Below are 25,113 nucleotides of genomic sequence, written 5' to 3'. Positions count from 1 at the left end.
AGACCAGTGAAGGAGCGTGCAGCCAACCATATCGGATAATGAAGTATAAATACTACTACATTTAATCAAGGAGTCATTTCAGTTTTGACCATCGTTGTGATAACAGTGAATAGAAAGGAAAAAAGGATGGAAAAGAGCCAAGAAAGTATACTTTTTCTATATGAGTTCAAACTCGATCATAAGGCAGCGGAGGCGACCAGGAACATTAACAGCACATTTGGAGCTGATACGGTAAGCGAACGAACCACACAGCGGTGGTTTGAAAAATTCTGGTCAGGCGACGTAAAGCTTCAAAGTGAGCCACGGGGACATTCAGGACCATCGATTGACGACGAGCTGCGTTTGCTAGTCCAATCCGACACACGTCAGTCTGTGAGAGACATTGGGGAGAAACTGGGCGTACACTATTTGACAGTTTCGCGGCACTTGCAACAACTTGGAAAGGTGAAAAAGCCAAACGGGTTCCGCATGCCCTTACGGAGCAAAACATGGCGCTTCAAGTGAAAATTTGTAGTTCTTTACTCTCTCCCAACAGAAGCGATCCCTTTTTGCACAGAATAGTGACATGTGATAAAAAGTGGATATTATACGATAATCGTCGCCGATCAGCACAATGGCTAGATGCTGATGAGCCTCCGAAGCATATGCCGAAACCAAGCCTCCATCCGAAGAAGGTAATGATGACTGTTTGGTAGTCTACAGCTGGAGTTATCCACTATTCTTTTTTGGCACCTGGAAAAACGATAAATGCACAGAAATGCTGTGCCCAACTCGAGGTAATCCACCAAAAATTAAGTATTCAACGGCCGAGATTAGTCAACAGAGATGGTGTGATACTCCTTCACGACAATGCACGACCTCATGTATCCAGAACAACTGTTCAAAAGTTGAACGAATTGCAGTATGAGACCCTGCCTCATCCACCATATTCACCGTACCTTTCGCCAACCGACTAACACTTTTTTAAGCATTTGGATAATTTTTTGGCGGAAAAACAATTTAGGAACGAAGAGGCCATCAAAATTGCCTTCGACGAATTTATCAACACCCGAAAGTTGGACTTCTACGAAACTGGCATACATGCTCTTGAATCTCGCTGGGAAAAGTGTTTTGAATCGACTAGTACCTATTTTGATTAATTAAATAAATTTTTGAAAGCTTTACAGTCGTTTCAAATTTTAGTACCAAATCGGCCACTTCATGTGCAACAACCTAATACGAGAACATGGGTTGTTGGTGGAGAAATCAGGAGGTTAAACTTCATGTAGGCTGACCTATTGTATGCCGATGGAAGCGCTAGACTCCACTCCTGCATGTTAGTTTCAAAAGGTAATCTTGGTTAGCAACAAACCACAAAAAATCAGCAGGGGGAGTGAAACATTCACCGAATATGACAAAAGTAAAAGCATAGAGGTAATAGAAGAATGTGATTTTAATGCTCATCATATATGCTGGAGAAATTTCAAAATCAACGCCAAGATGATAGAAACTATCAGGGTATTTGGTAGAAACCGAACTGCAGATCCTCAACTTAGATAACGAACCTATTTTCTTCATCGTGGTCAGTTAAGGGATCATCGACATCACGATGACATCCTTGACATTGCGGCTCTTGTCGGAAGTTGCGGTGTATCCAACGATATCACATTCTCAGATCACATGCGCATTGATTTCGAAATGGGCGTGACACACTGAGCAACGTACAAAACAGAACTGAGCGTCCGATTTTCGATCTCTAGGAGACTCATTAAAATTAAAGCGAATCCTTGTCATAGAACGTAGTCAACAGCTGCGTTATCTATGTACGTTTACAGAGCCGGAGGTATAAGGAAAGTGATGAAGAAACGGCAAATCGTTTACTTGAAGTGTATTTTCAAGGCAGCATCTAAAATCTTAGCTCAGACACTCCAATATCACTAAATGAAGTCAAATGAGCATTTGATTCGTTCCATAGATGTAAGTCTGCGAGCCCGGGGAATGGGTGAAGTAAGATGGTGGGCCTCTGGAGAGTATTCTTCTCTTTTGTGGCAAGTGTTTTTGTACTCTGGAAAGCCGAGTGGTAGTATACGCGAATTCGGTGTCGGATTGCTACTAACGGCCATCAAAATGCGTGCTCTCGTAATCTGGGAGCCGGTTTCTGACAGAATTTTGACCGTAGAATTCCGGTCCAAGTTAAGGAATATCACAATTGTACAATGCTATGCACCAACGGAGATTTCCGATACAGTGGAGAAGGATGCTTACCATGAGCAATTAGAGGCAGTTCAGGAGAGGATTCCTAATGGTGCGATTGTAATCGTGATGGATGATCTGAATGTCAAAGTGCTGATTTGATAACGTTCGGACTGGTGATGACGAAGCAGGGCCTTGGCGACCCTCACATTAATGGTGGGAGTCTTGCAGACTTCTGCAGCTTTCAAAGCCGGGAAACCCACCTACCCGAAAGCAAAAAGCTTCCGGCCGATCTAACTACCTTACTATTAAACGAACGGAAAAGCCTAGTAGACCGGGTCATAAGAGATACATACATTCTTAGGTGGCGAATTCACTATGGACAACATGACTAACAGAAAGAAAACCCCAAAGACAACGGTTTAAAGGCAATGTCCAAAAAAGGATATGACGTGTTCTCATTTATGTTATGGCTCCTGGTGCTGGACAACTTGCCATCGCGCTTGGGGGAACATAACGGTCTTTGCACAAGCATTTGCGGATCATCTAGGCGTAATAATTATCGGAAAGTTTGCGAACACAGTATGTGACTGTTGGCTGCATTCTACCAGGTTCCTAGTTGGTTGGTTCCTGTAGGTAATCCATGGTTGGTGCGTCCGTAACGGATTCATGCATTTGAAGATGAAACGGAAAACACCTAATGGCGAATATAGGCTTGATACCATTCATCATCATCAACGGCGCAAAAACCGGTCCCCGGTTTACTCCTGCCTTAATAGGGAACTCCAGACATCCCGGTTTTGCATATCCATATCCCTAAAAGCTCTCTGGCGTCCTGACCTACGCCATCGCTTCATTTTAGGCAGGGTCTGCCTCATCTTCTTTTTCTACCATAGATATTGCCCTTATAGACTTTCCCGGCTGGATCATCCTCACCCATACGGATTAAGTGACCCGCCCACTGTAATCTATTGAGCGGGATTTTATCCACAACCGGACGGTCATGGTATCGCTCATAGTTTTCGTCGTTATGTAGGCTATGGAATCGTCCATCCTCATGTACCATTGGCTCGTGAAAAGGCGATCTAGCCTTCATCTGGAAATTTCCTTGCAAATATCTAATGGCTCTAATGCCTGCTGATCATATGGATTCCAGATTTGTCTTTGAGAAGACATACTCTGTCGTAATCATCGAAAGAGAAGAATGGTCGGCAAATAGCCACAAGTCTTCTGAAATTATAAACTTAATCTTGATTGACAAGTCAGTCACAGACGTAAGCTTTTTCGGAAAAGCCGTTTATGAAATTGACCTGATCTCTCGGAAAAATGACGACAATATTCCACGCAGAGAAATATATCATTTTATTCGCAGCAGAAGAATGTTTACGACAAAAATAGCCATTAAGCCAGTTGGTGTGGAATAGCCATCAGTTGTGCTGGAACTTGGCCGACTGAACGAAACATTCCTGGTATAGATTGTAGAGCACCCGAACATCGCTGCCAGGTAGCTGGCAATCTGGCTCGCTAAATTTTTGGATCTAGAATGATGGAGCCAGAATCAGCATTTGGCCTTCGACTATCCACTGTCAAGTCTACTCTGAATATAGAAATCTGAATTCTCGCCGGCAGTCGAAAGCCTTTATAAGATAACCCGAAGCTGTAGAGCGGAATTGTTGTTGCCTCTCAAGAAGTGGTACATGAAAACCCTAGTAGGGCTTTTAAGTGGACACAACTCTCTAAACTACCACACGGAAAAAAATGAGGGGGTGATAATCGAATGTATATAGCTAATTTGAGGAGAAGGACATCGCTTTCATACGCAGCTTGTCAGCCTCCTTAGATCTCATACGAAGATACCACGGTAAGGTTTCCTTAAACGCGGAATGCGACCACTTTCTGCTTCTAGAGGATACACTCAGATTCGCGAAAGCCTGCAAATGCGGAAAGCCATTGAATAGGCCATTTTAGAAGATAGTACAATGGGTCTAACAAAGGGCCTAAACTAAACTATCTAACTCATTCCCATCATATATGTGGTTGCCATGAACTTTTGCGTGGAACATAGCGCATCAACTAGAATTATACGCTACGGCTATCGGCTCCTGGAAATATGCTTCAATTCCCTCCAGGATATTGCGAGAAGCCTGTAGTCATCCTCTTCTATTCTACGTTATTTAGCTTTACGGTGAAATAGTAAATTTCTTTGCATGGTATAGCCGTAATGGAACTATCACCCTTTCTCAATGTTTAAGATATTCATTACCATTTTCGTTTCTCGATCAACACGATCATGGGTACCTGTCCTGTAAGTTAATGAAATTATTGGTTTCATATTGTTTCAGGTCAGAAATACCGCAATAACCCGATATCGAAATGAGTTGATGAAAGCTTGGAGTTTTCGAGTAACAATGGTGGTTACTTTCCATCTGATACATTGGCGCATTTTTAAATTGCGGACAAAATAGCGAAGGCGATCTTGATGCTATTAATATGTCGAGCGACATTAAGTTGGTGCCACGATCGACAGATATATATACATTTTTCGACGTATGCGATATTCTGCACATTGATGTAAATAAGAAGAGTGCTATGAGTTGTCAGATTGAAAACCTTGGTTTTGCTGGCATTTGTTTTTAGTCCGATCCTAAGCGATTCTCGGTAGAAAAAGATGATTTTACATTTGGACTGCAATGCGAATCAGCGATCGTTTGGCAAATCATCCTCAAGATGTGGAACCTCATCGGAGGTCATACGATTGCGCATCGTGGTAGTGTTCATCCACCTTTCTCTTTTCACATTACCATCAAAAGGTTTACGATCACCTGCGAACTCCTTCGTTATGCGGTATAGGGAATCTTATGCTTGCTTGACCAATACAATGGTGATGGTCCTTTTATTATGGCGTATGCTGCCCCTCTCACAGTTAGTGGTGGTAACAGGGCTCTACCGCATTCACCCTCGTGCAGCGATTAACTTCTTACGTTCATCGATCAACCTTTTTATAGTCAGCCAGGTCTTCAGATGTTTTTTTTCGGCACGTGACTAAAAACTGCACTCGCGCCAGTGATAAAAACACTTTTGATGACAGCCAAGTGTTATTCCGGTGAGTAGTTCAGAACTTCTTTTATTTGGACACCTAGAGAGGTGATTTACTGTCAGCCGAATCGTCGTCATGTGAACAAACGAAGAAGCGACATACTAGCAATATCATCATCCCCTTTGTTGCACAGATTTAGACGACAACTCCTGAACTACTGCTGATAGCGGTGTGTCGGTCCGTTGAAACCTAACTGATTTTATAGCAGACCCTGTACTCAAACAATATATCCTGCATGAAGAAGGGCTGAAAGTTGAAAAAACTTACAAACCTTTTTGAACGCTTCAGTCGCATACGTATCATTCTATAAAACCTGACAGTTCTATCGCCAAATTTTGAGGTTTTTTTGCAGTAGCTCCCCCCTCTAGGCCGACATTGGGCAGCTAAGATGGTCTTTTGATCGCCGCTAACTCCACTTCGTCATTACAAATGGCGTCCCATGTGGGAATCATCATTCTTGGGTTCATGGCTCACTATTCGCTTAGTTCAGGGCGAAACTCTCGTTGGTGAAAGATAGCTTCAATTTTGATTTGGTATGTCGGATAGAGAAACTATAGTTTCTCAACCTTGAAGAAACCAAAAGAAACTTGACATCGTTTTCCAGGTGGTAAGCACATGCTACTTTGTAGAGTGGAGCCTCCTATCCTTCTCTTGGTAGCATACCTTAAGACCTTGTCATTTCTTAGTTGCTCTTGAGACTCAACGACTGTCTTCGAGAAATCTTTCGATCTACAGGCTTTTGTGGTTATACGCTGAAAGGTATTGTTGTCCGAACTTCTGAGGAGTACCTTTCGTATCTTTGTGTCAAATGGCAATTTCTTCGTTCGATTGTTCGTTTCGTTTTTTTAGTATGGATGGGTGAGATGAAACCTTCATGGAACACGGAGATAATTGGCCTAAGCTGTGCCATTCCGTCCTCAATGTTTCATCCTAATCTTGTTCTCGGATTTCAAACCAAGTAGATTGGATTCTCGCGATTCCTTTGCTTTGATTTTATTAAATAATACCCTAGGACGGAGAGCACTTCGGTTTATGTTTCTCCATTTAATAATATACAGTGTGCGAGTTTTTTTCTGCGCACCGATTGTAAACAAGTTATCGGGTTGGAATGGTGTTTCGGCGATCCATGTGTTTGAGGGGAGGTTTACATGGGACGGTAATAGCGAGCTGTGCCGGAGCAACTTGTATGAAATGGCGCGCTACAACTGAGATCCTTTGCGCAATAATGTGTCAAATCATTATCCACATCTCAGAATCTACACCAGCGTCGGCCGCCCCAAAGACAATAAACGTCGCTTGGAATGAAGAAATGAAGGTATAGGATTAATGACATTATGATCACCGCAGAAATGAGGACATCCACTATCGATATAGGATTACACCATTGTGGAGAAATTATGAGGCAGGCATCTTCGATCGAACTGTCGTGCAATTAGAATTCATTAAGTAACGTCGACGGCTTGATACGCTAGATGGTGATTTAAAAGGATTTAAAACCGAGAAAATTAGCGAAAACGATCTAGACAAGCTGACTTAATATAAATGAAAAATCCAAAACTGTTTTCGTTTCGCCTTACTCAGCTCTTTGGGTTCCCCTACCGAGCGTTACAAAGGCTAAAGAAGAAGAAGAGACTCCGGGATTCTTTCATTCCTTATGTACTTTACAATCAGTTATTCTATGGCTTTGAAGGAGAATAGTTATCGATTCAATTTTGCACCACCTCAACTTGGTGCTCTAAAGTGGGGAGGGGAGAGATGGAGGAGCGAACATGTCGGTCGAATTAAAACCAAGTGGCCGCGAACAACATATACGTGATGGGACCGATAAATGCTGTACTCAACTGACTTGATGGTCGCGATACAGTAGGTGAATGAACCTTCATGGGGTCTCATGTGAAGTGACTTTGGCCACGAAACTTCACCAGAGGTTATCTGGTGCCATGGCCACCTGGATAGCCCTTTGAGTTCATATGTCCCAGGAGAATTCCTGAGGCATGTGTTCTCAGCCCGGATATTAACGGTTGACCTGCTAATGGGAGTTTCATCGGGGTTGTGGTTATCCCCGACCGCACAAGAAATCTTCGGGACCCAAGCTTGAAGTTGCGCATACAACTCGGGTGCCGTACTCCTTAGTTCAGTAGAGATTCAGATAGGTCTAAATGACGACTATTCACGTAAAACCGTCAGAACGTAATCACTTCAACTTTTGAAGAATACTTACTGAAAAATCAAAGAGGTTACAATAGCTAGAATTCTGAGGAAGACATGTCTAGTAAATTAGCCACAATCAGGGAGGAGACTCCCGGCCTAACTTGGTGGTAAAAACGTTCTCATCATGTTCGAGAACCTCGTATTAGAGCATCAATTTCATGTCCCAGAAAACATAAAGCTCAGCGTCGTGTTCGTCGATGTTAAAATTTTCAATGAGCAGAAGGGCCAACAAACACTTTTGTCCGTTTGATGTTGACAATTAATTTCCTTCGCCAGCAAATGTTTGTTACAGCTTTTCCTCCTTTTTGAAGTGAGAACGCAAAGAAACTGCCCTCGATTCACTTCAATAACGTTTTCAAATTTCATATTTTCTTGATCACGTTGAACTCAATTTAAATCCCTGCCGTCATGAATGTTTGTGGTCCTCTTTGCGCTCGGCGCCCATCCATTTCATGTGATAAATGCAAGAGCCGATGGTATTCGTGAGTCAATTCGAAAACTGACTGTAAATGGAAAAACAAAAACACTGAAAGGATTATTTAGTTGACGTTGCAGTCAGGAGGGATAATTGACTCCACATGCTGCTGCGAACGTTTCTTCAATAAAATGCGAACACGTATGGTACGTGAACCACAGAGGGGCTAGAAACCACTTAACCGTTAGTCTAGTAGATTAGGACTTTGCTTACAACTTGCTGATATGCCGGTTTCCGGAGTATTTTCTAGCTGACACTTTCGGATAACCTCGATTGGTGTCATTTGGTAGAAAGAATCTGAAGTTATTTACAGCTGCACAAACTTTCAACTCTGTTGGAATACATTCGCTGATACATTAACTAGGAAATTGCTGCTATTTAGATCAATAAGAAGTACAAATGTCTTCAAAGAAACGAATGGTTGACACTCACATCACTAATCACTTTATCTAAAAAGGAAAGCAACACAGGTGTGTGTTGACACTTGTTATATCTACTTACAACTGACTAGAAAACCGAAAAATGGTTCGATAATGTCAAAAAGCACCTGGATTCGTGATGTTCAATTTTGGCTTTATCGCCTGCTTCTTATCAAATACACAGTTAACATCTGTACCTTTGAATCGCAATCGGGTAACTTGTGAACTCAGTCAAAACCGCAACACCATTTTGTACTATAGAGTAATCAAAGCAGGTGGATCAGATAATGATAGGATTGTAAGCAAGCCTTTCATCAACCTAACGGGATCCTCATATATGCTTTATCAATGAACGCTTATCTTAGAGTCTATAAATACTTTCTTTTAGATATAGGTTTTTCTGTTGCTTTTATCAAGGATCACACCAAATCGATTGCCTATTATTCCCAGTCATCGCTTATTATCTGGTTTTATTCAATATAAATAATACTTTACCCAGTTCTTAATTGTTACAAAATTTTATGAGCAATTTCGTCATGTCATTCAAGCGAATAAAATATGTAATTTTTAGATAAAAATCAATTGAAAATTTATTGCTAATAATTCAGATAAGTTAAAAATGGGCATGTTATCGATTAGTCTTCCTCGTGAAGTCATTTGTTTATTTTTATTTATTTATATTCCTAGAGACCTCATTAGGGGGAAAGATTAGACAACTACAATTAAGTTTAAGGGGGGATTTAGGGATTCATTTCCTTGTATGCAGCACATTTGTTTTCTCTTACTTAAGATTCTTGCATTACCCTCCTTTCAATTTCCTATTTCCCATGCAAACATTCACTTATTATAAAATTTTTGAAACTTTATTACTACCGTGACTCACTTCACGCCGAAGACTTTTGGCTACCGAAAATGGACTGTGGTTGGTTTCTGGAATGTGCACACGCTCCTCGACAACGGTTGCGAATGTCCACAGATTGCTCGCTTCCCCCAACTCGGGCGAGAATTCAAAAGATATAAGTTGGAAATTCTGGGCCTAAGCGAAGTAATATGATGGAACTCTCGAGAGTACTCCTCTTTCTCTTCCGGCAACGTGCTTTTGTACTCTAGAAAGCCTAGAAGCGAATCCGGTGTCGGGTTTTTTCTGAAGGTTACCGGAAGGCGTGATCTTTTAACCTAGGAGCCGGTTTCTGACAGACTTCTGATTGCAAGATTCCGGTCCTAGTTAGAGAGCATCACAATTGTGCAATCCTATTTACCAGCGAACACTACCGATATAGTGGAGAAGGATGGTTTCTGCGTGCTTCCTGCCGTCGCAAGGATAATAGCTAAATATACTGAAACGCATAAAAGAACATTTCCAAAACTTGATTGATAGAGAGCAGACTGATTTGGTGGCGTGGCCTTCTTGCATTGACCACATCAACACTACGGAACGTGCTCTTCATCGCTTACGAGAAAGCTTTCGCTAGAGTGAACAGGGAGTGTATTTGGAGTAGCCTACGCAGGAGGGGCATTCCGATAAAACTAATAGCTATAGCACCGAGGTAAAATCTCCGAGGATTTTGAGGTGCCAAATCGCTATGAATTTAGAAAGAGAGGCAGTAGGACTGAAGATAAATATAAACAAAACCAAGGCTCTCAGTCTGAAAAGTCATGGTACTCTCTCTATCTGCATTAATGCCGCGAGACCGTCGATCAATTTACATCATGCATGCATGATGAGATGAGATCGAGCAGCCAGCGCGAGATCTTGGGCTGCACATTAATGAAGGCAAGACGAAGTATATGGTGGCAACATCGAGTTGCAATGAAAAAAAAAAACAAACAAACTACGAACTCTTTGGCTCCCTACATGAGGATGGAAGATCCCGTAGCCTACATAACGACGACATCTATGAGCGATGCCACGACCGTCTGGTTGTGGACAAAATCCGGCTCAACAGGTTGCGGTGGGCGTGTCACTTAATCCTTATAGATGAGGATGATCCAGCCCGGAAAGTTTATAAGGGCAATATCTATGGTAGAAAAAGTAGACGAGGCAGACCCTGCCTGAGATGGAGCGATGGCGTAGGTCAGGACGCCAGACAGCTTTTAGGGATATCGAATTGGTGGACCGCGGCGTAAAACCGGGGTGTCTGGAGTTTTTGATTAAGGCAGGCCTAGACCGGATACCGGCCTAGGCCGTTGATGATGATGAATAATCCGAATAAACTTCAGGTACTTATTGTCCTCAGAAGGAGAAGAAACCAAGAACTTCAACCTATATTTAAAACTACTGAAAGATGAGAAGTTTAAGGGACCAAGCAGTTGTGCATTATAACTTGATAAAGTCTAGGAGCCGGGGAAAGGAAATAAATTTCGAGTTGCGACGGGCAAGTTGAAAATGTCTGCGCTGCGAGTATTATAAGATGTAGGACGGCAAGTAATGTCGTTAGAGACGGAGCAGTCCATCAGACTCAAGCCAAATTTACAAAATGTACATAAATCCATATACGCTGTTGTAGGAAGGGGAGGCTCCGAAAGCTGACGCGGGAGGGGTAGTCCACATAAGAAAGTTTTCTTAAAGAAGAGGGAATGGACTAATTTACATTGCGTTTTTCAAGAGCAAAACAATCATAGTTTCGCGAGGGTGACCACGAAGAAGCTGAAGAGTGTAAGAGAGGTTTGGAAGGAGTCAAAATCAGAGGAGAAGGGAAATATACATCCCGACAATTAGGAGGATTATTTAAGCGTGATACTTTTTTATATTTAGCGCTAAATCAGCGGACCAGAGGTTTGATTCGAGGGAAACACAATCCATAGGTGACGATATATTGGAAAACAGTTTAAGAGCGCCAGCATATTGCAAACAAGGGCAAGTAAGGACGGGAGAAGATCGTTGATAAAAAAAAAAATAAAGGGTCCAAAACCTCTGTGGGACGCGAGAGGAGGGGAAGAAGAAATGCGATGTGCAGCCATCAAAAGAGACTCGCCAGAATCGGTTGGAAGGTATAACAAGTGGAATGGGGAAGCTTAGAGACATAAGTTTGGGTAGAAGTATATTGTGATTTACAGTACCGAAAATTTTAGCAAAGTCAGTGTAGATAGTATGCACTTCCTGTCGTGAAATCAGACGTTTAGCGACCAAATTAATGAAGTTTAACAGGTTGGAAGGATGGTTTCTGCTCGATACATTAACGCTGCTAAATCCGTTTGGATTGCCCTGTCTAAAATCTGAAAATGCAATTATCTCAACACCAACATCAAATTGAGACTGCTCCATGCTAGCATTACTTCTGGGTTGTTATGTCTGAGTAGCACATGGAAAGAGAACTCCGCTGTCACTCAAAGTCTCAAAGTCTTCGTCATTATTATTATAAAATGCAGAACGCAGGTGATATGGTTAGAAGCGGAGCAGTCCATCAGACCCAAAGAAAGTTTAAAAAAATTACATAAATTTAGATAGGTTCAACGTTGTTTTAGGAAAGGGAAGTCCAGAAAGCGGAAGCGAGAAGCGTAGTCTACACGAGTAAAGTTTCTCTTAAGGCAGAAGGAACGGGTAAATTTACAGGTTGTTAGTAAAACAATAAAAGGCCCAGAATAGATGGGGGGATGTGGGACGCCAGAGAAAAGGGAGAAGGAACGGAATGTACAACCATCAAAAGAGACGCGGCAGGATCGGTAGACAAGGTAAGATGCAAGTCATATAACAAGTGGGACTGGGGACGCTTAGAAACGAAAGCTTGGACAAAAGTATCTTGGATTTACAGTACCGATAGCTTTAGCAAAGTCAGGGCAAATAGCATGCATCTCCTGCTGTGAATTCAGACATTTGGCGACAAAGCTAGTGAAGTCTAGCAGGTTGGTCTAGCGTTAACACCGCTAGATCCGTTTGTGCTGCTTTGTCAAAAATCTGAAAATGTAGTTATTTCAACACCAAAATAAAATTGAAACTGTTCTGTCTGTATTATTTCTGGGTTGGTATGTGGGAGTAGCATATGGAAAGTGAACTCCAGTGTCACTCAAAGGCTCAAAGTCTCCGTTAATCTTTCTAGGCGTACGATCATCGGAATACGCTGGCCTGTTACTATTACAAACGACGAAATTGGGCGATGCAAAAGCATGGCATCGGTACGTGATGTGATTGGAAGGCAGAAGTCGCATTGGAGGAGCGACAATTACATTACTTTACCATTCAGTGGAATCTACCCAAGATGACGGACAAGCGGGTCGCCCCAAAGCCACTTAGTGCAAAACAGTAGCAAAAAAGTGTGAGCGTCTAGGGAAACCGTGGGAGAAGCTGAAGCGCGTTTCAGGTAATTGCGAGCGATGACGCATAGGTACGGTTGAAGCGCTATAACCCATCAAGGGGTAATCCTAATAATATAAATGGCCTAGAGAAAGAGAATTCAGAGATGATTCTTAAGAATATCCATTGCAAACTCGCGGGAAAATGGTTCACATTGGACGAACCTCCCTGGATGAGAGACTTCGCAGTAGCTATTGCTAGATTCGTTTAGGCGAACTCCCACACAATTCCACCAAATGGACAAACAAACAAAACACAAACCAAAAGTGCGTATTTGGAGAGAAAATAATTCAGCTTTGCCTGTTTGTGTACCAGATTATCAAACCTGCTTTTGAGTAACTGGCGGCTCGCTTGAAGTCAAATGGCAATAAGGTCTAAAAGAAGAATAGAGATAGAGAAATGAATCATTGCAGACCGTTAAAAATTAAAAAGAGAGAAAGTAGGAAAGTCAAAGTAATCAAAGATACTGATCTCAACAACTGAAGAGCGAATAAAGCCCCAAAAGGGACCGCGTGGAGCACGATTCGTCTAAAAACATAGGTGATATATAAGAGAAGGACGCTTCTGGGATTACCATTTTCAAAGAAGATTATTTAACCAATGCCGACATTTTCTGAAAAGTCCGCTCGGAACTGATAGAATTCAGAGGAAACGTAAACTGAATCGAAAGTTTCCAAAAGGCTCAAGTAGTGGTCAAAAGACAGGATATCGTCATACAATGCAAAGATTTTGATAAAATCACTGTGAAAGAAGAACTATAAGCCCTAGAGAAACAAATTGGGCCTTTCGGTTTGCAAGAGCTGATAATTAAAGATCTCACCCCGGCATATGGAGGCACGTTTATCGCCAGAATCAGCGGAGTCTTAGCCGACTTAAACAGCAACTGCTCCTCGAGCGGTGTTCCAGATGCAATAGGGAAAAGATGCAATGTGAAGAAGGCCAGATGTAAGGATTATCTTGAATATATGTTTTGTGAGATGATGGGGTGTCGATTGTCGTTATATAGAAGAGTCTTGAATGTAATAATAATATTGTCCCAATATGAAAAATGCTAGATGTCTCGGTTTCGGACACACGAAGTTGAAATCATAAAAATTTTAATGTTTAGGCTGTGGAATGGTGCAGCTATATTATGAACTGTAGAGACGCTGTTTTATTCAAAGTTTTTGCGGGATTAGATACATCACTTGCGAACATTGGAAGAGCAATTTGTCGCAGAACAAGAGGTTGGGATTTAATGCTGGATTTGACTACGTAAGTGTGTAAAAAAAATGTCTCTCCAGACCAAGGATGAACCATGCGAAGACGTTTTTCGCTATTGTGGTGCTGGAATACCGAGTTAATCTACGGAAATGTTTGAGGGGATAGATTCGCAGCCTATGACTGCAAAGAAGACAATGTATAGGACGCCGGCATAGCAAATTGGCAAGCACTCAGGAATAGGTGGTCAAACTATTGGGGAAATGAGTAAGTAAGGGGCAACACTTCAAAACTTTGCTTGAAGGTAAATCCCTGAAGATCATGTACGTTAGATCCTCATGAAATACATAAGAGGACATATAAAACAACAGACCTGTCCACATCATCTTCCCTATATTTTAACGATGCACTTTGTGTTCCAGAAAGAGTACCGTACAAAAATCACTGTACATACTGTAAGTGACAAGGTACTTGGGGATATTTGCCGGGGAGTCGAGGATAATAAAGTTTCCAGTTGAAATGGCAGAGAATCTTCAAGCTCTTTCTCAAGACCAGGTTTATTAGCGTAACTGAGGTACGCTATTAGGCGTACCAAATCGGTGGCACGGTAGGATACCAGTTGTCTCGCCGTTGATGTTGATGACGATGTACGTACGGTGAAGGGAGTTTTGCCCACTTGGTTGAAGTGGTAAAGACTAGTTTTTCCGGCGGAGCTTAATAAACAACCATGGGACCTACCGTCCGAATTACCTTATAGATATGATAGAGGATCATTCGTATAAAATAGAATATGGGAGTATCCTATCCTAGTGACAATTTTTTCACTGACAAGTACATTTTATGTCCGACGCCATGTATCATATATGGTATTCAAGCTAACACGAGACGATGTGTCCTTCTCCAAATGTTGTGTCGTACTGAACCAGGGTATAAAAATGTTCAATCTGAATTTAGAGCTCGGCATCGGCGAAAATAAATGTTTCTTGTTACTTATTTAACTTGATCGAACGTTACTTCTCCGAAAAGGAGCTCAGTACTCCGTTTTTTTGTGGAATGTGATTTGCAATGAAGTTTTAATTATTTTAATAAAATAGCTGAGGATATTGCAGTGTACGATGATGAGCCATAGGAAAAGAAATTTGGTTAATTGCAATTGTTTTTGGTAGCTTTGTACTGATGAAGGGGGTAAGTTACTCCCGAAATATATATCTACACCGATAAATAAAAATTGTAGTTTGGGGGAAGCTACTATCAGTTTTAGGCTAGACTACAACTAGCAGACAATATCTAATCTCTTAGTATCGAGTCATATAAAAATTCTCCGCCAATTTTTGGATAAATTTTAGAAAATAGTTTCCTCTATTGAAAATAATTTTGAATCGAGTGTATATTTTCCGTTATTATCTATGACCTTTGCAATTTTTGGGCAGCTTCACAATTCCGTGAGAGTAGAACTTCGGTGATTTATCGGCGAACAACTTGGCTATGTGATTTTCAGCGGCTTTTAGGACGGGCAATTTTTTATCATTAAGAGAGTTTCGCGGAGAAAGAAAGAAATGGCGTCCTGGCCTACACCATCGCTCCATCTTAGGCCCACTTCCCAATAAAGTCTCGTCAATTTGTTCCGAGTCATCAAAGGTAAGTGTGGCCTGGCATTGTCACGATGGAAGGCAATTTCTTTTCTGTGAACCAGTCGAGCTGAGGACAATAGAGGATCGACTTTATCGTTTAGCTACGTTGTAACAGTTGATAAAGGGAAATTTCTCCAAATTCAAGGTTTGATATCGTTTGTGGAGAGTTATCGATCGGGACCATGGTCGTTTGCGTTCTTTATTCTCATATTTATTCCATTTTTCATAGTCTGTATTGATTCGCTTCAAAAGTGGTTCTTCTCCACACAGCTTACATGCCGGTTTTTTCAACCATTTGCATTGTTTTATTGGCTTTTCCAGCCGATCAGAGCGAGGTACATTTTGACATTTTCGGAATCGAATCGAGCAAATCACATATATATAAATGAGGGGGGAGGGGCATCAACACCACTCTCGGAGACTTTTTATATGGCCCAATAGTCAAGGTTGTGGCCCTACTGTGATGAAACCTTAAAGCATAAAAAATTAACGAATTTCTAACTCGTATAATATTTAACATCGAAGACTCGAAATGCAGTCGCAGATTACTCTAGCCTATGAGTGCAATCGAAGGAAAGTTCGCATGACCAACTCTAATGACTCCAGTCATGCTCTAGTAGAGCGTCTACACAATCATAGGTGGTTGTCGACCTTTCGATTCGTAACGAACTCAATTGGCATCTGACCAGAGGTTTCGTCTGGTAGCACGGAGTTTTCTGCTGACTGTAGTTAATACCCCAAGTCGCGGGGGAGTTTATCATCGAGTTACGTTTACGTTCAATGTGAATGTCAACTGGTGGACTTCGTATAAGCGGGTACTTCGACCCTGAGTTGGGACGGCGCTGATTGAAGTCCCTTCCTATTATATGACTTGCGGTTTCGTCCAGGACAGAGGCAACTCATCAGATGCTGCCTCACCTCTGCCCTTTGAGCACCGTGACCATGGTTATAAGGTGACATTTGCTGACTTATACGACAACACGACATGTGTGTCAATTATAACGACGGCAAACACCGCCTTGTAAAATTCAGGCCTAAGCCGGCCGAGGCTAAACTAGACTTTTGTTTGAGAATCGGGGGATTCCTAAATGCGCCGCCCACCTCCACTGGACAAAAGTCATATACCTTTTGCAACTTGGGTGCTTGCCAAGAATGAGGGTTCTGTGGACCACAACCGTGGAAGTATGTTGCTTTTCAACTGATCCGGTCCGCCATCAATCGAATCTCTCGATTCTGAAGCAAAAGTCCCCCTTCCTATTGTTCGGGCCTTTTATGTGTTGTGATTTACGAATTCATTAAAAATTCCCTTGTGGACAACTTCAAATAAGCCGGCGTTATTGCAGGAATGGTTCCGATTTATCCTCTGGTAAATGTGGAGCTATTTTTGTACGAGACAGGGCGAAATTAGTTTTCACTTAACAGAAGGATTCAGTATGCATCTGCATAGGTTTGGCTTAAATTATTCTCCTTCCTTCTATATCTTTGTTCATTTATGAAATGCATATTCTTCGGAAAAATTTGGACGTATTGACACGAAATCACTTGCACATAATTATAAAGATAATGGTAGGTAAACACTGTACAAGACATAGTCGGAATTTTAGCAGCTTTTTCATTTGCTACAAAGCCCTAGATGTGAAAATCGAGATTACATTTTAACTGAATTAGAACACTCATCAGCAATTGATATTTTCGAAATGAAAGTGATGGCTTACGTAAATAGGTGATTTATAACCCTACAAATAATTTCCCCCAATATCTCATTTAATTATATAACTCTTGTCAATTTAGGTGAGTGATACTTACAATTTTATCACCTGCTGATAGATAATATGAGTCAGCCAACTCATGAATAACTAAACTATTGGTGATATTTGTTGAGTAAATATCTAAGCAGATATCATTAAATTTCAGCCAATGGATCGCTTGTTTTGTGTATTTAATATTCAGGTGATTAGAATATGGAAACGTGGAGAGGTGAGTCATATAAAATGATAGAAATGTAGGGCTATTAACAGAAAAATAAACAAATGCGAAATTGCCATACAAGCTTTGAACGTTTTCTGAAGGTGAGTCATCAGTTGATCAATATATTGCTTGTAATTTTGAAATGCCAATATTATTTAATAAACCTAAATTTTACGAATGGGCCGACTTGTAATAGTGCAGCCGCAAACGCTAAAAAAAAACAAAAAACGGGGGGGAGGGGGGATGTATCGGTGGCCGCTCCGAGGACTGTTGTTATGGAAGCAGGGAGACAGAATCCAGCCGAAAGAAAGCAGTTCTCCCACCCTGTGGCTAGAAATCTCTATGAGGTTCCCAAAGAATGGTTTATCCAGTGTTCGCAGCCTGACTCTAGCTAGAGCTGGACACTCGCGGAGAGAGTGCATGAGGGCTTCCCTTCCTTCTCCGCAGCTTCGGCAATGCGAATTGAACGGTATGTCGAGCCTAGCAGCATGGTCCTCTATGGGCCAGTGCCCCGAGCAGACCGTCGTAATCTTGAATGCATTTGTACGCGTCTGACACAGGAGGTCTTCTCATCGGGTTTTGTTATAAGCGGGCCAAGTTCTCCTTGACTTGGCACAGCTCGTAAGCCTTCGTCATCTTAGGCCCGCGGCTGCTAGGTAGGGCGAGTAGACTTGGCGTAGTTCCGGCTGGCATAGTAGCCAGCGGAACATCGAGTGTATTCGCCGAAGGACTGCCAAGAGCAGAGCCTTGCCTGGCCAAACCGTCATCCCGCCCATTTCTCTCTATGTTCCTATGCCCGGGAACCCAGAGCAGAGTGACCTTGAGGGTACCGCCCACAAACTTCCTATATCGCCAGTACTTCCGCCTGGAATACACTGGCGAAACCTGGGAGACCATACGACTTGGATACACTATGTGTATTCGAGAAAACACCCGCGTCGACTCCACAGGCTATGTACCTTTAATCCGTTCGTAAAGAATACTCCCGTCTTCCACTTTTGCCCCTGTGAGAAGGTCTTGGAGTAAAATCTAGCTCTTCAGACCAGGTTCATGGCGTTCAGCTCCCCAATTCTACCACCACAGATTTCTTTGAGAGCGGTAAAGATTGTTTGTCAATGTCAACGGCCGAGGGTCTCTCTTTCCTCTCTGCTACTTCGACAATCCTAATTGTAATGTATGCCGAGTCTGGCGGTAAAGTCATGTAAGAGTTTGCGCGTTTCTGGACTCCAAAAGTTCTCCTCCGGGTTTTGTTGTAGGAGAGCGAGATCTTGCTCTACTTAGCGCAGGTGATGAGTCTCCGCCATCTTGAGTCCGCGGCTATCAAGTAATACGAATGGATTGGAACCTTCACATCCGCCAGCTGAACACAGACTCCACTACCAAAAGCGGAGCCCCACCTGGTCAGGCCGTCAGCAACCTCATTTCCACTCTATAATCCTATGATCGAGACCTCGGAGAAGGATGATTTTGAGTGTGTCGTCTAGACAGCCTAGAGGATTTCCATACAATTGTAAATGCCGTTTTCGTCGTCAAATAAAAAATTTGAGCGCCCACAGGTTCCATACTATTTAGTTCAGTTTGTTTATTGCTTTTCGTTTATTTTTTTTCAATCTATGTATTACTGTTCATTATTTGTTGTTAATAAAAATAATTTAAAATAGTTTCCGTGCTGGGTAATTATTTTTATTTTTATATACCAATATTTTCGAAAAAAGTGGTTCTCCAGAGTATATTACAGGTGTTGCAATCAACTTTCGCTAGAAGCACCGAAAATAAACACAAGTGGCTGGAGGACGTCGCCACTAAGAACATGGCCTTGGTGGCGCTTGGGGTCAGGTCATTGCCCAGAATACCATGGAATAACCTCGTAATAGGGCGCCCGTTTTCCAGTCTACCTTGTTTGGAAGTCCTACTTCGAAAATCCTCTTCTCTTCCTCTAAGATGTTAGTAGGGGGCTTCTAGTAGGGCTTCGCTGCCCAGCATCCTGGCTAAGAAGACTGTACACAGGCGGAGCAAATCCAGCTACAAAGCGGCACTGAATCTGTGGTCAATGTATTGGTATGTTGGTGTATTTATCATGTTTAGATTGTTTTCTTGTGTGTGTTTCCCCATAAGCAGCTGTGTAATGTCACATGCCCGCAACCACGTGGGCGCATATCAGTACAATGCATTACATACGCGGCACTAACAGCGCAGGCAATTGAATCTTCTGTATACAGTTTATTTGATCCTTTCCATACCATTCCATACTTTAATATCTTAAGAATTACGTAGCAAAGCTTCATACACAAGAAAAAACTTTCATTACTCCCAATGAGTGCTTAAAACTTGAAAATGTTTTTTTCGGAAACAATAAATTTCCATTTGGCTGGGCCCATGTCGAACAATTTTTGTCTGATTGACTTGAAGTTTTTATTGTTTATTCAGAACAATATGCAAAAATCAATTTAAAAGGAAAACCCTACGAAGCGTACAAGATGCTATGATACGTAATCGATTTCATTTTGTTTCAGTACTGCAGTCATAGGTCCGAGCATGCAGTTATACCAAAAAAAGGCGGAATACCGGAAGCTGGCGCCTGAAGGCATATATTTCCCAAAGTACCTTCCATAATCTCGTTGATAACGGAACGAAATATTCTTCATCAAGTCATCGTCCGTAAAATTTCATCCATCGCTATCAAGCCGAGCACCGGAGAGAGGGTGGGATTTTGGGGCGTCCCTCTACTTTCAGCTCTGGTCAAGCAGCTACCTTGCAGATCAGATTGGATTATTCTGCCACTTTGAGGTAGGCATGCTAAAGTTAGGAGATGGGTGAGCTCTTCAAGACCTTTCTTAAGTGGACGTCCAGAACTCACTCTAGAATCTTTAACACGAAAGAGGTGAAGTTGACTGGCCGAAAATCTTTCACGGGTTCATGACCCCGTCTGTCCGCTTTCGGTCTGAAAATCACATATACGCATCTCCAGGAGTACAGTGTAAGGCTGAGGAAAATACAATTCCGATAAATCTCTACAAGCCATGTAGCAGCTCTTTTTAGCTGTTTTAAAAACATGACTGGCATTATGCCGTCTGGAGTTGCAAGATTTATATGCAGAGAGGTTGAAAATCTGTTTATAACCCAGCTTATATCATTCTCGCTGATCACTGCGTTACAGGATTACCCGCTGAAATAAATAGGCTATGATTCATAGATGAAAAGTGCTAAACATATGTGGTATCCACCACGTCTAGTCTTTGAGGTACACGTCAATCATTATTTCAACTATCCTCCCTTTAGGCATATAAGAAACAGTTAACGTTTTATAATCGTTTCTATTTGATAACGTCGATATCTTTGTATATATTTATTTGAAAATAGAACATAATTACTGAACCAATTTGTGATCGCAACTGCAAAATCATCATCATCATCACCAACGGCGCAACAACCGGTATCCGGTCTAGGTCTGCCTTAATAAGGAACTCTAGACATCCCGGTTTTGCGCCGAGGTCTATCAATTCGATATCCCTAAAAGCTGTTTGGCGTCCTGACCTACGCCATCGCTCCATCTTAGTCAGGGTCTGCCTCGTCTTCTTTTTCTACTATAGATATTGCCCTTATAGACTTTCCGAGTGGGATCATCCTCATCCATACGGATTAAATGACCCGCCACCGTAACCTATTCAGCCGGATTTTATCTACAACCGGACGGTCATGGTATCGCTTATAGATTTCGTCCTTATGTAGGCTACCGAATCGTCCATCCTCATGCAGGGGGCCAAAAATTCTTTGGAGGATTCTTCTCTCGAACGCGGCCAAGAGTTCGCAATTCTTCTTGCTAAGAACCCAAGTCTCCGAGAAATACATGAGGACTGGCAAGATCATTGTCTTGTACAGTAAGAGCTTTGACCCTATGGTGAGACGTTTCGAGCGAAACAGTTTTTGTAAACTGAAATAGGCTCTGTTCGCTGCCAACAACCGTGCGCGGATTTCCTCATCGTAGCTGTTATCGGTTGTGATTTTCGATCCTGGATAGGAGAAATTATCAACGATCTCAAAGTTGTATTCTCCTATCCTTATTCTTCCTGTTTGACCACTGCGGTTTGATGTTCTTGGTTGGTTGGTTTTCGGTGCTGACATTGCCATCATATACTTTGTCTTGCCTTCATTGATGTGCAGCCCAAGATCTCGCTCCAATAGCCTTTTGCTCGATCTGGATGAAGGCAGTTTGTCGTTCTCGGGTCGTTCTTCCCACGATGTCGATATCGTCAACATAGGCCAGTAGTTGGATGGACTTAAAGAGGATCGTACCTTTTGCATTTACTTCAGCATCGAGGATCACTTTCTCGAGGGCCAGGTTAAAGAGGACGCATGATAGGGTATCCCCTTGTCGTAGACCATTGTTGATGTCCAATGGTCTTGAGAGTGATCCTGCTGCTTTTATTTGGCCTCGCACATTGGTCAGAGTTAGCCTAGTCAGTCTTATCAATTTCGTCGGGATACTGAATTCTCTCATGGCCGTGTACAGTTTTACCCTGGCTGTGCTATCATAGACGGCTTTAAAGTCGATGAATAGATGGTGCAACTGGTGTCCAAATTCCAACAGGTTTTCCATCGCTTGCCGCAGAGAGAAAATCTAATCTGTTGCTGATTTGCCTGGAGTGAAGCCTCTTTGGTATGGGCCAATGATGTTCTGGGCGTATGGGGCTATTCGGCCTAGCAAGATAGTGGAGAATATCTTATAGATGGTACTCAGCACCGTGATACCTCTATAATTGCTGCACTGTGTGATATCTCCCTTTTTATATATAAGACAGATAATACCTGTTGCCAATCGTCAGGCACTGATTCGCTGTCCCATACTTTGAGCAGAAGTTGATGAACCACTTGGTGTAACTCGTCGCACAAATGCAGGAAATAAGTGCTCTTATGTTTGTGTGTGAAATGATAAACAACAAATATTTACTTTATTTTGGACATGTAATTAATTAAGATGATGTGTTTCGCATCATGCTATTCTCATATCTTGGGATGGGAACAAGATGCCAATGGCATTTGACGTATCAGCTTTCTGGCGCGGATCTAGTAATCATGATTTAATGATTGCTACTTTTGCATGACTGACGTGGTTTTACAACGAAAATCAAGCACAACATCCAATATGCTGACGTTCCTTCAATGTCGAAACCAGTACCTCATAGTAAAGAAATGCCTGCTCCTTGATCTCTTACTAAAAATGAAATTGAGATTTCAGAAGGGCCAAAGCAGGGTCAAAACGCAACGACTATAGCTGGAAAGTATGTGCTGATTTCAAAGTTATAGCTATTTTGTTCGGACTAAAGGGTGGATTTACTAAATAGTGTTGTTTTGCTTGTATGTGGAACAGCATAGCCACCGAAAAGCACTATACTACAAAAGTATAGCTTGGAAAGAGTTTGTTTGAGGAGAAACTAATGTTTAATGAAAAATGTTGTCAAGCCATGAATAAGGAGTTAGATGATTTTAAGGTTTTGTGTAAAACGAAACCTTATTAAAATCAGTTCATTGTCTGTCTGTCTGTCCGTCACATGCATTTTTCTCGGAGACAGTTATAGCGATTGATACCAAATTTGGTGGAAGGTTGTGAACTGTGAACGCTCACGCATATAGTGAGTTACATCCTTTTACGTCGAATTTAAGGGAGAGACATGCAAAAGAGGAGTGTACATTTTTTTTCATCAAATATGGCCGGTTGGTACTTTCCGAAGCCGTTTTTGACATTTGTTGGAAAGGTTGAGAGTGCGGGGGGTTTCTTTAACGGACCCATTCTCAGAAACTACCCAACCCAAAAATCTGAAAAAAAATCAAAAGTCTGCCACTATATGGTGCCTTTTCACAGAATGTAGTCATGTGGGGTATCAAATGAAAGGGCTCAATTAGTACTTTTCGAAACTGGCCACACATTTGATATCGGGTGCAACGTAGGGGAGTGAGGGTTAAAAAAGGTTCGTTCTCAGAACCTAACCAACCGAAAAATTTGAAAAAAAATCACAGTGGTGTATCTAAACAGAATCTAGGCCTCAAAATACATCCCGTTCCGATATCTGCACAAATAAAGTATATTAGCATATTTTAGAAATTTAACCGGAAACCCTCCCCCCTCTTAAATTCATGTTAGAACTACAAAATTTTGCATTTCTAGAAAGGACATAAGATACAATTTGGTCAAGTTTGAAGAAAATCCAACCATTATTAACAAAGCTATAGAGGATGAAACTTTGCCATTTGTTGTGAATTTCGTGCATTCTACAACGTGTATGACGTCATCATCCAATATCATTTCATCAATCACAACAAAGTGAGCTCACATGAATGGGGGGTCACAAAGAAACATTCTATTTTAAGTTTATGGGTCATTCGTATAGCAATATCAATTACTCCGGACAGACATATGTGTGCATGTTGGTATATATATATATAGTTAGGTAGTCAGTTATAGCTAATCCAGATAGATATATTAGTACATTAAACCTGCGGTATTCAATGTACGTACTATTTATGTACAAATGTATGCTTTTGAGTATGAAGCAAACCGGAAATATAAGGACTATCAATTTATTATATATATGAATGGATATGTACAGTACTTGGTAATAGGCAGGTTGTTCGTTTAGGGTGAGAATAATATCTATGTCTGTAATATGTATGGATATCTTGTAGTTTAGAAAAATATGAAGGAATATGTTGGATTTGTAGCTATATACGGATGAAAAAATGTGCGCAGAAGTTTCTCACATAAGATGAACGCAAAAAGTTTATACCCAAAGCGTCCAGCTTCCGGTATTCCGACTTGTTAATATAATTTGGCAGATCCTCAAGAGAAGAAAAATGAGAAAAATGAGTCGTAATGGAAAAAGAAAATGTGTATATATTGGATTGGGGAAAAATAAATGTCGTGTTTTGTCAATAGATGGCGACATTTAAATATATCTTGTGTTGTACTTATCGCATCGCATCGCATCATACTATACGGCGATTTGGAGACGACAATCTGTGCTATAAGTGTCTCCTTGACACTGTGGAGACCGAACGTTTCAGTCCCAAGTAATAGCGCGTCAAAGATGGAGTCCACTAAGAAAGAAATTCGTCATATTTTACGTTTTTACTATCTGCGAGGTAAAAATGCAACGAAGGCGGCCGAAAAAATTTGTGAAGTTTATGGGCCCGATGATGATTCGCACAGTACAGCGTTGGTTCGATCGATTTCGTTCTGGTGTAATGAATGTCGAAGATACACCCCATACTGGTAGGCCAATCCTCGTAGAAACCGATAAAATCGTCGAAATTACCCAAGTAGACCGGCATGTGAGCATTCGCTCGATTGGCCAGGAACTGGGTATAGACAATATAACCGTTTGGAACCATTTGCAGAAGATTGGATTCCAAAAAAGCTGGATGTTTGGGTGCCACCCGAGTTGACGCAAAAAAATCTCTTGGATCGAATCAACGCCTGCGATGGACTGCTGAAACGGAACGAATTCGACCCATTTGTGAAGCGGATGGTGACTGGTGATGAAAAGTGGATCACGTACGACAACGTCAAGCGAAAAAGATCATAGTCGAAGCGCGGCGAGCCGGCAGATGTTGAAGACCTCTGATCACCCTTTTGAGATTGGAGAAGCTTTGGT

The 25,113-nt window shown here is 41.7% G+C and overlaps 2 protein-coding genes across 7 annotated transcripts in view; both read right to left on the bottom strand.

Moving 5' to 3' along the window:
- The window catches only part of LOC119656307 (probable ATP-dependent RNA helicase DHX35), a 68,288-nt gene that overhangs the window by 18,126 nt on the left and 25,049 nt on the right, over positions 1–25,113 (bottom strand). The gene's annotated exons all lie outside the window — the stretch shown is intronic.
- The window catches only part of LOC119656308 (ceramide phosphoethanolamine synthase), a 30,371-nt gene that overhangs the window by 3,951 nt on the left and 1,307 nt on the right, over positions 1–25,113 (bottom strand). The window contains exon 1 of one of the 5 annotated variants that reach the window (XM_038062756.1): positions 8,572–8,592. The exons of 1 other annotated variant lie outside the window; for it this stretch is intronic. The gene's annotated coding sequence lies outside the window, so the exon portion shown is untranslated. 3 more of the 5 variants (XM_038062755.1, XM_038062754.1, XM_038062753.1) reach the window with 3 other exon arrangements.

The sequence above is a fragment of the Hermetia illucens genome, chromosome 4 (genome assembly GCF_905115235.1).
Source record: "Hermetia illucens chromosome 4, iHerIll2.2.curated.20191125, whole genome shotgun sequence".
In the NCBI taxonomy this organism is placed as follows: domain Eukaryota; kingdom Metazoa; phylum Arthropoda; class Insecta; order Diptera; family Stratiomyidae; genus Hermetia; species Hermetia illucens.
The sequence above is the reverse complement of the archived record's forward strand: the minus strand, read 5'-3'. Positions and strand labels throughout refer to the sequence as shown.